This window comes from Eubalaena glacialis, chromosome X (genome assembly GCF_028564815.1).
Source record: "Eubalaena glacialis isolate mEubGla1 chromosome X, mEubGla1.1.hap2.+ XY, whole genome shotgun sequence".
Lineage (NCBI taxonomy): Eukaryota > Metazoa > Chordata > Mammalia > Artiodactyla > Balaenidae > Eubalaena > Eubalaena glacialis.
The window spans coordinates 101,231,914-101,245,093 of NC_083736.1; the positions used below are offsets into that span (position 1 = coordinate 101,231,914).

Here is a 13,180-nt window from a genome sequence, read left to right on the forward strand (position 1 = left end):
AGGATGTACTGGCAGTAGCAACTCAGGGGATATCTGTGGCATTGGGGGTGGCATGGGGAGGTGAACAGCTACTGTTCCCAGTGGTGGGATTTCCAGACTTTCTGGGTTGCCCTCAGATTGCATCCGGGGAGAGGACCCCAAGTAGGTGTACTGCTCCTAAAGGCAAGATAGGAGGCAGTGGGGAAGAGGCCTTGAGGTAGCTAGATCCTGTGCTAAACCCTAAGTAACCCGGTCCCAGTATTAGTTCCCAGTCCAGGACTTGGTTGAGAGCAAATACAGCAGACACTGAAGCGACAAAGAATGTGTGCATATGTGTGCGTGTGTACATGTGTATGCTTGTGTAAGCACATGACTAGTTTCTATGTCCCCAGATAGAATGGTGATGGTGACGATGGCAAATCTCAGTTAAAGCAACACCTTTCAATGGGTATAAGAACAATATGGTACCTGCATTCAGAGTGTAACTGAAACTCTCGTGGCTAACTTGTTGCTACAGATTTATGGGATTATGGGATTTGGTTATGAGACCCACTAGGTCTAATTAAAGTTTTAGGGCTCCTAGGAGACCCACGGTGGTTCACACAGACTGGATCTTTAAAAATGCCCTCGTGGTGCTCGCTTCGGCAGCACATATACTAAAATTGGAACGATACAGAGAAGATTAGCATGGCCCCTGCGCAAGGATGACACGCAAATTCGTGAAGCATTCCATATTTAAAAAAAAAAAAAAATGCCCTCGTGAATGTGCTTCTGGCTCTGCAGCACTGAAGGCTCAGTTGTTGGCACTGAACGCTCCAGCGGTCACTGTGTAGCCCTTGTATTTGTCCTTTCTGTCCCAAATCCCCAGTGGCTAATTTATTGGATTTCATTAGAAGACACTCCCCCACTAAAGAACTCAAAGCTGAAGTGACTGTCCTTTCCGTGGCTCGCGGCCCCTGTGTGACATGAGTTCTGCGCACAGAACACCTCCCTTCGCTGGCGGGAGCGCAGCCCTGGAAAGGGGACACTGGTCCCGAGGGGAAGGGACAAGGTTTCTGGGAGGGGCTGGGAGAAAGGTGTCTTCCCACCCTGGGCCGGTGTCCTCCCCACGTCACGCCCCTTTCATACTGGGGCTCACCTGGCTCTGTCCCCAGCCCTTGCCCTGGAGGAGTAAACGGGAGAAGAGACACTCCATCCGGTCCCACAGGGTCCGCTAATGCCACTTGAACCCCAGTGGTCTCTCAGTCCCATCTCCCACCCCGCTTCCTGCTGGACATGTCCACTCGCACGTCGCACTGCCATCCCAAACCCAATGGGTCCCAGCTGAACTTGTCACCCGTCCCCACTCATGCCCCTGCCAACTAATAGCTCCCCATCTCAGTTAACAGCATCACCACGGACCCGAGCTGGACGCTCAGGGTCATTGTCACCTTTTCTCTCTCCTTGACCCTCCATGACACCCAGCCCTGTGGTGTCTACCTGCTGACACGACCCTGGACTGGTCCCCTGCTCTCTGCTCTCACTGCCACAGTCCTGGGCCAGAGCACTTGCCACTTCCTGTCAGGACCCTTGAGAGGGCCTCCCAACCAGTCCACCCGCTTCGAGCCTCTCCAAGAATTGTCCTCCTGGCCTGTCCCTCCTCCGCCTTCATAAAAACCTTCGGTAGCTCCCTCTCGCTCACAGAACAAAGTGCAAAACTCTCAACCTGGCCAACAAAGCCTTGAATGAGCTGCTCCCAACCCCCTTTTCTGTCCCCTCTGCTGCTGCCAATCCCGCACCCCACCAGCCATCGTCGCGCCCTCCAGAACAGGCGCTTTCATGCAAATACTGCTCCCTCTGCCTGGAATGTCCTTCCCGTCCCTCCACTGCCCCTCCTGGCAAAAGCCTCCATCCCTCACAATCCAGCTCAAACGTCCTTCATCTGAGAAGCCTGCCTAACTTCTCGGTACCAGGTCACTTACCATCAGTGGCCCCGTGACGCTGCTACGTTCCTCGACCACAGCACCGTTGGACCGTGAGTGTTTTATGTGCGCCCCAGTCCCTCCTGCTAGATGGGGAGGTCCCCAAAGACTACTTGGGACCATATTGGGTTCTCCTTTGCATTCGCAATGCCTAGCACAATGCCTGATATATAGTAGGTACTCAATAAGTGATTGTTGTTTAATCTCTTCTTATTCTGCAATCCAGTCAAATATGCCAAACTAATCTGAAACACATGGTTTTAACCCTTTGCACGTGTCATTCCCCTCGTCTTGATTTCCCATTTCTTTCCTTTATTTTGTGTACATTGTTCTCTTCAATTTCCATCTTAAGTCACCTCTTCCAGGAAGACTTTTCTAATGAGTTTCATCCAACTCTCCTCTTTTCTTTTGCTTGCCTTCCTCTGAGTTACAACCATGTAGTTGTAACTTCTACAGCAGTACCCACAACAGGGATTCTGTCTACCAGAGCCCTGGGGAAATGCTCCCTTCCAAAATCACCTTCCCATGCAAATGGTGAGTCTTTAGGAGAGGAATTCCATCTCTAGATCTATGTCAGCTTTCATCAACATTGCTCTTTCCGGTCTGTAAACATTTCCCCTAAATGAGTAGTCTCTAACTCATTGACTCATGATTTAGGATCCCACAGAATAAAGTACATCTTCAGTCTCTACACTGTTCCTAAACCCCAGAAATGTTTAGTTGTTGTAAAGAAGAGTTACCCAACAGTACCTTAGAGGAAAACCTGTTCTTCTCACTCCTTCTAATGAACTAACACATGTATCACACAAGGAACTGGGTTAAGGGTGGTGGCAACATACAAAAAGATTTACAAAACAGAAATAGACTCACAGACATAGAAAACAGAAGTATTGTTACCAAAGGGGAGCAGAAGATGGATAAATTAGGAGTTTGGGATTAACAGATACACACTACTATATATAAAATAGACAAACAACAAGGACCGACTGTACAGCACAGGGAACTATATTCAATATCTTGTAATAAACTACAATGGAAAAGAATCAGAAAAATAATATATATATCTGAATCACTTTGCTGTACACCTGAAACTAACACAATGTTGTAAATCAACTATACTTCAATTAAAAAAAAAAAGAATAAACCAGGGTCTTGACATTCAAGTTGGTGCGACTTCTTCACCAGGAACATCTATAGTATACTTCAATAAACAGCAGTTCAGTGGGTACTCTTTCAGAGGGCAGTATATAGTGACGTGGTTTAAAGCATGGGCTCAGGCATGAAATAGACATGGATTCACATCCTGCCTCTACAGCTTATGGCCCATGTAACATCAACACTGTCACTCCATTTACTCATCCGTAGAATGGGGATAATAACAGCTCTTACTACATAGGGTGGTTGTAAAGATTACATGAGTAATTCTTGGCAGTCAGTGTTTTATAAATGTTAGTGATTAGGGCTTCCCTGGTGGTGCAGTGGTTAAGAATCCACCTGCCAATGCAGGGGACACGGGTTCAAGCCCTGGTCCGGGAAGATCCCACATGCCGTGGAGCAACTAAGCCCGTGCGCCACAACTACTGAGCCCTCATGCCACAACTACTGAAGCCCATGGGCCTAGAGCCCGAGCTCCGCAACAAGAGAAGCCACCGCAATGAGAAGCCCGCACACTGCAACAAAGAGTAGCCCCCGCTCACCACAACCAGAGAAAGCCTGGGCGCAACAACGAAGGCCCGAAGCATCCAAAAACAAATAAATAAAAAATAAATAAAATAAATAAATTTTAAAAAAATGTTAGTGATTATTTTTTCCCCTCATTCTCCCCCCCCATATAAGAGCAATATCTTTCTCCTATTGTGTTAAGACATAGGGAATTCTGGAAGAAGTCAGGCCTGGGGAAGCTGGGAGCTCACAGAATAAAACTTGGGACACTGATTTGCCATAGGCCAAGAGAAGCAGTAGTGAGTGATCTAGAGGACCAGGATGCCTAAGCTAAAGGATCCCACACCCTTACAAATACCAAAATTTAAGAGGCCTACTGGAATAGCTGCAGGACATGATGGCAAGAAAAAACCATGTGACTGAGTCAGCTTGCTGGCCCAGTTTCACCTGCCCCCTCCTCTCCACCACCCCTCACCTGACTTTGGCAAGGTCCAATCTCAAGCGCGCCTGGCCTGGAGGCAGCAGGTGGTAACAGTAACATTTAGCCAGAGTGAGTGTAGGACCACGAAACCAATGCACCTCTCTCCAGCAAAGCCAATTCCCAGATGTGCTCTTGGAAAAATGTAAGATTTGCTCACCACAAATTCTGCAAGTTTACATTGTAGGGGTGGATCTTCCAAACTTGCAACATTTTGAATAAACCTGAGTGGGAGAGTGAGTCCTGAGTTTACTTTGTAATCAGTAATCTCCCGGACAGATTTTGTTCTTTCATTGCTCAAGTTCTATGCCTGAGTCAATAATGACTCCACTACTTGTTTCCTGTTGGGACTTTCAACAAACTTTGGGGTTTAGCAATCTTCATTCCAATGGGATCACATTGCCAGAATGGACACTGTCATTCAATAAGTGGAAAACAGCTGTTTCCAGGTGCTGGCCTGGCCAGGATTTAAAGTAGTGCTGTTGTTTGGTAAAAGGAAGTTGTGCCTAGATGACATGTAAAAAGTGTCAGTACTGGTGACTCATGGTATCCAAATAAAATATCACGTAAAAATCATAGTTTATGCACGTAATAGTTGTCTTCATATAGTATTGGTCATAAGGCTGATTTGATGGCTGAAAATAAAAGCAGGTAGAAAACATATAACACCTATGTTAACTAATTTTATTCCTCATGCATTTTTTATGTTCTATCTCCTCTTCCTTTGAAACAAACAAGTTCTTATCTCTTTTAATTTAACATTTTATTATTGAAAATTTCAAATATACAAAAAAGAAACTAGTATTATGGAATTTTTAAAAATTTATTTATTTTTTAAATTTATTTTTGGCTGTGTTGGGTCTTCGTTGCTGCACACGGGCTTTCTCTAGTTGCAGCAAGCGGGGGCTACTCTTCATTGAGGTGTGCAGGCTTCTCATTGCGATGGCTTCTCTTGTTGCAGAGCACGGGCTCTAGGTAGGCAGGCTTCAGTAGTTGTGGCACGCGGGTTCAGTAGTTGTGGCTCACAGGCTCTGGAGCACAGGCTCAGTAGTTGTGGCGCACGGGCTTAGTTGCTCTGCGGCATGTGGGATCTTCCCGGACCAGGGCTCGAACCCATGTCCTCTGCATTGGCAGGTGGATTCTTAATAACTGCACCACCAGGGAAGCCCGAAACTAATATTATGAACTCCTATGTACTCATCACCCATTTTTAACAATCGTTAACATTTCACCATTCGTGTTTTATCTAGTCAACCCTCTCCCTAAATTAAAAAAAAATTTTTTTGGAAGGCAAAAGTATTTTAAAGTAAATCTCAGACATTATGTCCTTTCACTCATAAAAAAATCAGTATGTATCTCTAACAGATTATGCTTTTTAGAAAAACATAATCACATTTCCAGTTATAGGTAAAATAAGTTCTGGGGATGTAATGTACAGCATAGTGACTATAATTAACAATATAGTTGGCCCTCTGTATCCATGGATGTGGAACCCATGGATATGGATGGCCAGCTGTAAGGACTTGAGTACCCATGGATTTTGGTATCCGAGGGGGTCTTGGAACCAATCTTCCATGGATTCCAAGGGGCGACTGTACTTTATCGTATATTTGAAAGTTGCTAAGACACTAGATCTTACAAATTCTCGTCACAAGAAAAAAAATTGTAACTATGTGATGTGATGGATGTTAACTAGACTTACTATGGTGATCATTTTGCAATACATACATATATCAAATCATTATGTTGTACATCTTAAGCTTCTACAATGTTGTATGTCAATTATATCTCAATACTAGAACAGAAAACATAATCACAATATCATACCTAATACAATTAACAGTAATTTTCTAATATCAGTTAATACCTATCCAATTTCAATTTCCCCTGTTGACAAGCTGTGCTCCAGAAGAGACTTTTGAAATGAGGAATTGGAGGCTCTGAGATGTGGCATGCCTTGCCCAAGGTCATATAGCCAGTTAATGAAAAAGCTATGACTAGAACGTAGGTCTCTTGGTCCACTGTCCAGTGCTCTTTTTACCTTCTCTGTGGTTTTCTTCACTTTTTACTCTCCACTTACCACTGCTAATTGTCTTTCCTAACTTTCTCCACTTTCCATCTGACAGGACAGTCACCAGTTTCTATTTGAGGGTGAAAAAAGCAACAATAAGAAATAGGATCATGATGTTAGAAATCATGGTTGCTGTATGTGTTCTCAACTGAAGATTTGGCAGCAGATCAATGCCAGAGCTGATTATTAACTAGCTTAGATGACTTTGGCAACCTCCTGTTCATACATCAAAGCCAATGACATTCCAGGGTTTCTGTCTGTACATGTTTCCTCCTCTTCTGAGCACATTGCTTCAGCATTCAGATACTTGGGAACTTAGTTAATACTTGCTGAGGATGCCAGCATTTCTTGAATCTGTGGCATACCCTGGCACATGCAAACAAGGGGAACATTGTAGGGAGCAGACCAAATGCACTACAGAGGTGCAGAGAGGATTAACAGCTAAAGCTCTAAGAGCAGCTGCCTATTAGGGATTGCTGGAAAGTGGGCAGGTGGAATTGTCAAGGGAATGGTCCAAGAAAAACAGGACTGAACATGTCCTGCAGGAGTTCTGTGTTAAAGATCAGTATAGCTAGAGCCCAGGATCCGTGCTGGAGAATCTGTGAGATTATCAGTGGGCAGAGAGTGGACTGCCAGCTATGTCTGGCAGAGAAATTTGAATTTTTATACTAACTCTAAACAAGCAAACAAGTAAATCAACAAATCACCGGCCAACCCATGATCAAATAGTTAGAAACGTAAAATAAAGTCCTATTGAACCTTGGGTTTCTGTATCTTTTTTTGGACAAGTATCTCCATGAAACATTTACAAGATTTCAGCTTTTTGCCTCATCATGGTATTAACCTAAAAGAAATGCAGCTGCTAGAACCAAATCTGGACCAACTGCTTAGAAAACAGATCCACCAGGACACCTCCTCTGGAGCAGGCCATGGGGTGGGCTCCAGTCAGACTGGGGGATGACAGGTGAGATTTGGACAACACTTAGGTTCTTAGATTTTTGGTAGCAGCTGAAAATCACTGAATGTAGGTAAGGAAGGAGAAGGCAGGCTGACTCCCTTACTGGTTGGAACATGAAAATTAGACAGTAACAACACAAAGTTATGTTCAAACAACCTTGCTATCCTACAATTCCAAAGCCAACCTGTTTCTCAGACCAGTCATTTCCACCATTGCCAGCGTAGTCCAGTCTGATTATAATGCGTAAACAGGGAGAAATAGACATTTAAGCCATTTACCGCAAATGGTTGTTAGTCTAGTTCCTGCTGGAGTCCAGAACTCAAATTTCTTGATTCTTCATTCTTTCTACTATATAACGAGTAACCTCATTGTGCCTTAATTTCCTCGTCTTTTAAGCCAGATAATGATAGTTCCTTCTTCATAGAATTTATGTAAGGCTTCAAAGAGTTAAAACATGTAAGCACTCAGGAAGTATAATTATTTATTCCCTCATTTATCCATTCACTTAACAAATATTTGTTTACTACCTACCATGTCCATACACAGGAAGGAGCTAGGCCCTATGGGATAATATAACAAAGTAAAAACATGCTTCTTCCTTCAAAAAACTTACAATCTTATGGGGAAGGCAAGACATACTTCATGAATCTGTGACACAATCTGCATTAAATGAGCAAAACAAAAAATATAGGTTATAAACAATCAGAAGTCATGACTTCTGGCTAAATTTTCTTCTTCTCTAAGACACACCAGGTTTCACCTCCTCTAGGAAGACTTCCTTCCTTGACACCTCTCTCCCTCCCACCCCTAAGCTCTGCTCCATCTCTCTCCTCGGTTGTCCCATAATATCCTAGGCATAATACTCTCATCCATGCTCCATACTACTGCAAATGGTGTTTCTCTGCCTCCCCCACTAGACTATGTTTTAAGAGCCAAAACCATGGCTTATTCATCTCTGTATCCCTAATACATTGCACAATGTCTGGCACACAACTGATGGTCAACTCTGTTGAATGAATAAGAATTTGCTGTAGTGAAAAGTTTGCTGGAAAGAGAGCCATAAAACTTGGGTTCTAGGGAGGGTGGGAGGGAGACACAAGAGGGAAGGGATATGGGGGTATATGTATACGTATAGCTGATTCACTTTGTTATACAGCAGCAATAACACCACAATGTAAAGCAATTATACTCCAATAAAGATGTTTAAAAAAAGAATGATAACAAAGGATGTGAGGAAATACAACCAGTAGATATGAGCCTCCCTCAGGAAGATGCTATGTGCCTCTTTTATAGACTGTTGTCCAGAACATGTATTTCAACCAGTGGCTATGTGAATACCATTTACTAGAGTGGCCTTTCTCTACTGAGTGGCTTTGGGAGGTGTAATAGGGTCAGTTAGGCTGGTCAGGAGGGGTGTGACTTAGAGTGTTTCCCTCTTCTATCAGAGATCAGCTCTGGCATTAGCAAGAAACTGGTTTCAAATCCTAGCCCTGCCACTTACTTGGTGTGTGAATTTAGGGCAGATAAGTTAACTGCTCTGAACTTTCATTTCATCATCTTTAAATTGAATTAATAACACCTGCCCCATAAATGTGTGGTAAGCATTAAACGTCAGAAATGAATATTCCATCAATATTTTTTAGTAGTGTGAAATTAAATGAGTAGCATTAACAAAGCACATACGACCCAGCAATCCCACTACTGGGCATATACCCTGAGAAAACCATAATTCAGAAAGAGTCATGTACCACAATGTTCATTGAAGCACTATTTACAATAGCCAGGACATGGAAGCAACCCAAGTGCCCATCAACAGATGAATGGATAAAGAAGATGTGGCACATATATACAACGGAATATTACTCAGCCATAAAAAGAAACGAAATTGAGTTATTTGTAGTGAGGTGGATGGACCTAGAGTCTATCATACAGAGTGAAGTAAATCAGAAAGAGAAAAACAAATACCATATGCTAACACGTATATATGGAATCTAAAAAAATGGTTCTGACGAACCTAGGGGCAGGACAGGAACAAAGACACAGATGTAGAGAATGGACTTGAGGACACGGGGAAGGGGAAGGGTAAGCTGGGACAAAGTGAGAGAGTGGCATGGACATATATACACTACCAAATGTAAAATAGATAGCTAGTGGGAAGCAGCCACATAGCACAGGGAGATCAGCTCGGTGCTTTGTGACCACCTAGAGGGGTGGGATAGGAAGGGTGGGAGGGAGATGCAAGTGGGAGGGGATATGGGGATATATGTATATGTATAGCTGATTCACTTTGTTATACAGCAGCAATTAACACACCATTGTAAAGCAATTATACTCCAATAAAGATGTTAAAACAAACAAACAAACCAATAAATAAATAAATAAATTGGCAAATGTAAAAAAAAAAACAACAAAAAACTTGGGTTCTGGTCCCAGCCCTGCTACTAACCAAAGCTTTCTTGGCTTTAATTTCCTCACCTGTGATACCTGAGCGTTGAACCAAATGACCTTCAAGAGCATTTCTAGTCCTATTAGTCTAAAGTATTTCTTCATTTAGTGTCTTGGGATATCTGGGGGCTGAGCTATTACTGTACATCTCTTCCCTACATTGAATGTGGGTTAAAAGTTGTAGTGGAAACTCTATAGGCTCTCAGGGATTTTAGCTTTCTTTCCAAATTTCCTCGGGGCAGGGAGGCGTGGGAGGGCAGGGAGAGGGGTAATCTTTCCAGGGATATTAGCAGGAAGAGGAGATACTAGAACAATAAACATATGTAGGGTTGCTTGTAGTGTGTATTTCTTTTGAGCTATGTGAAAACATGACTCTATCTGTAACAACAATAACAACAAAAACAATGTGTATCTCCATATGACCTTATTTTCCGTCCCCTTTCTACAAAGGCCTCTCAGTGCCTTTCCTCTGTAGGCAGTTTCAGTTCAGTAGTTACCATGTTTCCCTTTTTACCAAAGAAATAGGTAAGTATAGGAAGGTCATCCTAACCCAGGGAAACCACAAATCTGCCTTTGCTCCTCCCTCTTTTCTCTGCAACTTTCCTTCCTTTCTCATCTGTAATCCAACCTCTCTGGCTCAGCTTCTCACACACTTCAGTGCCCCAGCGTCCTCATTCCTGACCCTTTCATCCTTGGCCTCACGAACTAACTTTCATCCATTCAATGCATTTACCCATTCAGCAGCATTCATTAAGTACCTGCTTTTTATCAGGGCCCAGGGTCAAGGAATGGATCTCAGAAAGTTTCATAGAGAAGACATTTGAGCTGGGTTGTGAAGGAGAATAGGAGTTTGCTGGGGTGGGGCGAGGGATGAATAAGGGAGCATTATTCTGGGCAGAGGACCAGTATGTACAAAGTCAATGGGGCATAAAACTCATGACAAATATAGGGGCCCTATAAGTAATTCAGGATACCTATGGCATAGGGAGAGGGTCGGAAGTGATGTTGGAAAAATGAACAGAGGACAAATAATGAAGGGTCTTGTATGCCATGCTAAGGGTTTGGATTTTATCCAACAGGCTATAGGGAGCTATTGAAAGTTCTTAGGTAGGAGATTAAAAGTCAGATTTACATTTAGAAAAATCCATGGTAGTAGAATTAATTAAGAATTAATTAATTCCTTGGAGAGGAAGCCAACTGACAAGAGGAGGATTCGTCAGAACACTATCGCAATGTTCTAGGCAAGAGAGAAAGAGGCGTGAGCCAAGGCGGTAGCAATAGAGATGAATGGTGATGGATGACTCGGCACATGCGTGGGGTATTTAGGAGGTAGGTGACAAGACTTAGTAACTGATTAAATGAGAGAGATGAGGGAGGTTTCCGACTCTGTTGATCGTCTGGGTGACAATGCTGTTTATAACAGAGGACACAGGAGAAATCAGGCATGAGGGAAAAGTAATGAGACACGTTTTGGACGTATTGGGTGCAAAGGGCCTCTTTCAAATTCTATTAGATAAACAGCACCTGAAGGAAAGGTGACCATCTTCCAAGTAGCTTAATGAGAAATTGCACGATTCCGTATGGGTCATAAAATTGAAGATTATGTTAATACCGATTACTTGATTTCTCAATGAGAGGTCTATTGTATTAAGAAATCTTCATTAATTTAAAAAGCAATTTTAGAAACTGAAGCTTTTCTAAAACTGGAGTGCATACAAGAAGAAAAAAATCCATTATCATGACCTTATTAAGTTTCTCCTGTGGAGCTTTTTAGCTGAGTTGCATGAAGTAAGTCGGCCAGCCCTTCACTCTTCATTACAAAGCCTTTTTTTCCCAAAGACATAGAGCCAACTCAATTAGCTATGGTGATAGAATGAAGTAATTGAAAAACCACAGACAATTCAAAACTCCATGGGCAACTCCCAAGAAAAATGTGGCCTCCCATAGTTCTTTGGAACCCTGAGTTGACCTCACTGGCAGATACAAATGGTCAGGCGGTGACCTTCTTGGCAAGTTTATGTTCTAGAAAGTCTAAGTTTATAAGTAGGAGGTAAGAAAAAACAGTGGGAGGAAGTAATAACATAATAACAATGAAGCGTAAAATTAAGATGAAAAGACTGTTCATTGTTATTATCACACAGCTATTGATGAGAGTTGGATTATTTGAAAGAGCAAAGGGTGAAAACTGAAATAAAATAGTGCCTGAGTGACTAAGGAAACAAGGACAGATCCACATGTTGCTTTTTTGAGTTAAAACTAGATACAGTCATATGTTTTCCCATAGTCCAAAAGATCTCTAGAGAAATCGAAAAAAAGGACAATTATTTATTTGTATTTCAGACCAAAATTCTAGAAGTTATATCTGATTTCTCATTTTCCCTTACACTTTACACTCACTAAATTAGTATGTCTTCATAGTTCTACCTACAAAATATGTTCTAAATCTATCCACTTCTCTCCATCTTCTCTAAGTCCAGGTCACCATCACGTCTCACTTGGACTCCTGCAGTGGCCTTCTAACTAGTGTCCCTGCCTCTACTCACAGCCCAGTTCACAAAGTATTCTTCATCTGGCAGCCAGAGGAATCTTTGCAAAATTCCAACCAGATCGTGTAATTTCCTTGCCTGAAGCCCTCCAGCGCTTTCTCATTGTGTTTAGAAAAAAATCCAAATTCATTAAAATGGCTGGAAAAAAAACTATGCTATCTGGTCTCTACCTACTTCTCCACTTTATCTCTCATCACTCTCTTCCTCCTCTATGGAAAAGCAGCCATATGGTCTTCTTTCTGTTCCTCAAACAAACCAAGCTCTCCTTACTGTTAGAACCTCTGCACCTGCCATTCTCTTTGCCTGAAACCATTTTTCCACACAAGCCATATGACTGGCTCACCCATCACTCTTTTTTTTCTTCTTTTTAAATGTTTTACTCTCACTTTGAAATGAGTAGCAAAGTATTGTTTCTCAAGCATTCATGATACAATTCTTACCTTTTTAAAAAATTGAGCTATAATTCATGTACCATAAAATTCAGCCATTTTGAAGTGTGCAATTCCATGGTTTGTAGTATATTCACAGTTTTACAACCATCACCACTACCTAATTTTATACTATTTTCATCAGCCCATAAAGAAACCCTGTACCCTTTAGCTATTATCCCCCATCAGCCATCTCCTTCCCAGCCATAGGCAACAATTAATTTACTGTCTCCCTAAATTTGCCTATTCTGGACACTTCACATAAACAGAATCATATGATAAGTGTTTTTTTCTGACTGGCTTCTTTCAATTAGCATAAAAGCTTCAGAGTTCATTCACGTTATAAGAGTGCTTCAATCTTTCTTATGGTCAAACATTATTCCATTGTAGGAATAGACCACCTTTTGTCTGTCTATTCAGCAGTTGAAAGACATTGGGCACTTTCTACTTTTTGGCTATTATGAATAATGCTGCTGTGAATATCTGTGTATGAGTTTTTGTGTAGACATAAGTTTTCATTTCTATATATAGAGGATTTACATTGCCTAGTCATATGGCAACTCCATGTTTTGTTGACCTTCCCTGACCAATCCATCTAAAATAATCACCTCACCACCATCACCGTCCTCCATCACTTTATGTCATTTTGTTT

At 42.2% G+C, this 13,180-nt stretch overlaps 1 non-coding gene across 1 annotated transcript; it reads left to right on the plus strand.

Annotated features, from left to right (window-relative positions):
• The first annotated feature begins 611 nt into the window (after positions 1 to 611).
• LOC133082830 (U6 spliceosomal RNA) lies at positions 612 to 718 on the plus strand. Its single transcript, XR_009699046.1, has one exon. It is a non-coding gene; the product is annotated as a U6 spliceosomal RNA (small nuclear RNA).
• Positions 719 to 13,180: the final 12,462 nt, after the last annotated feature.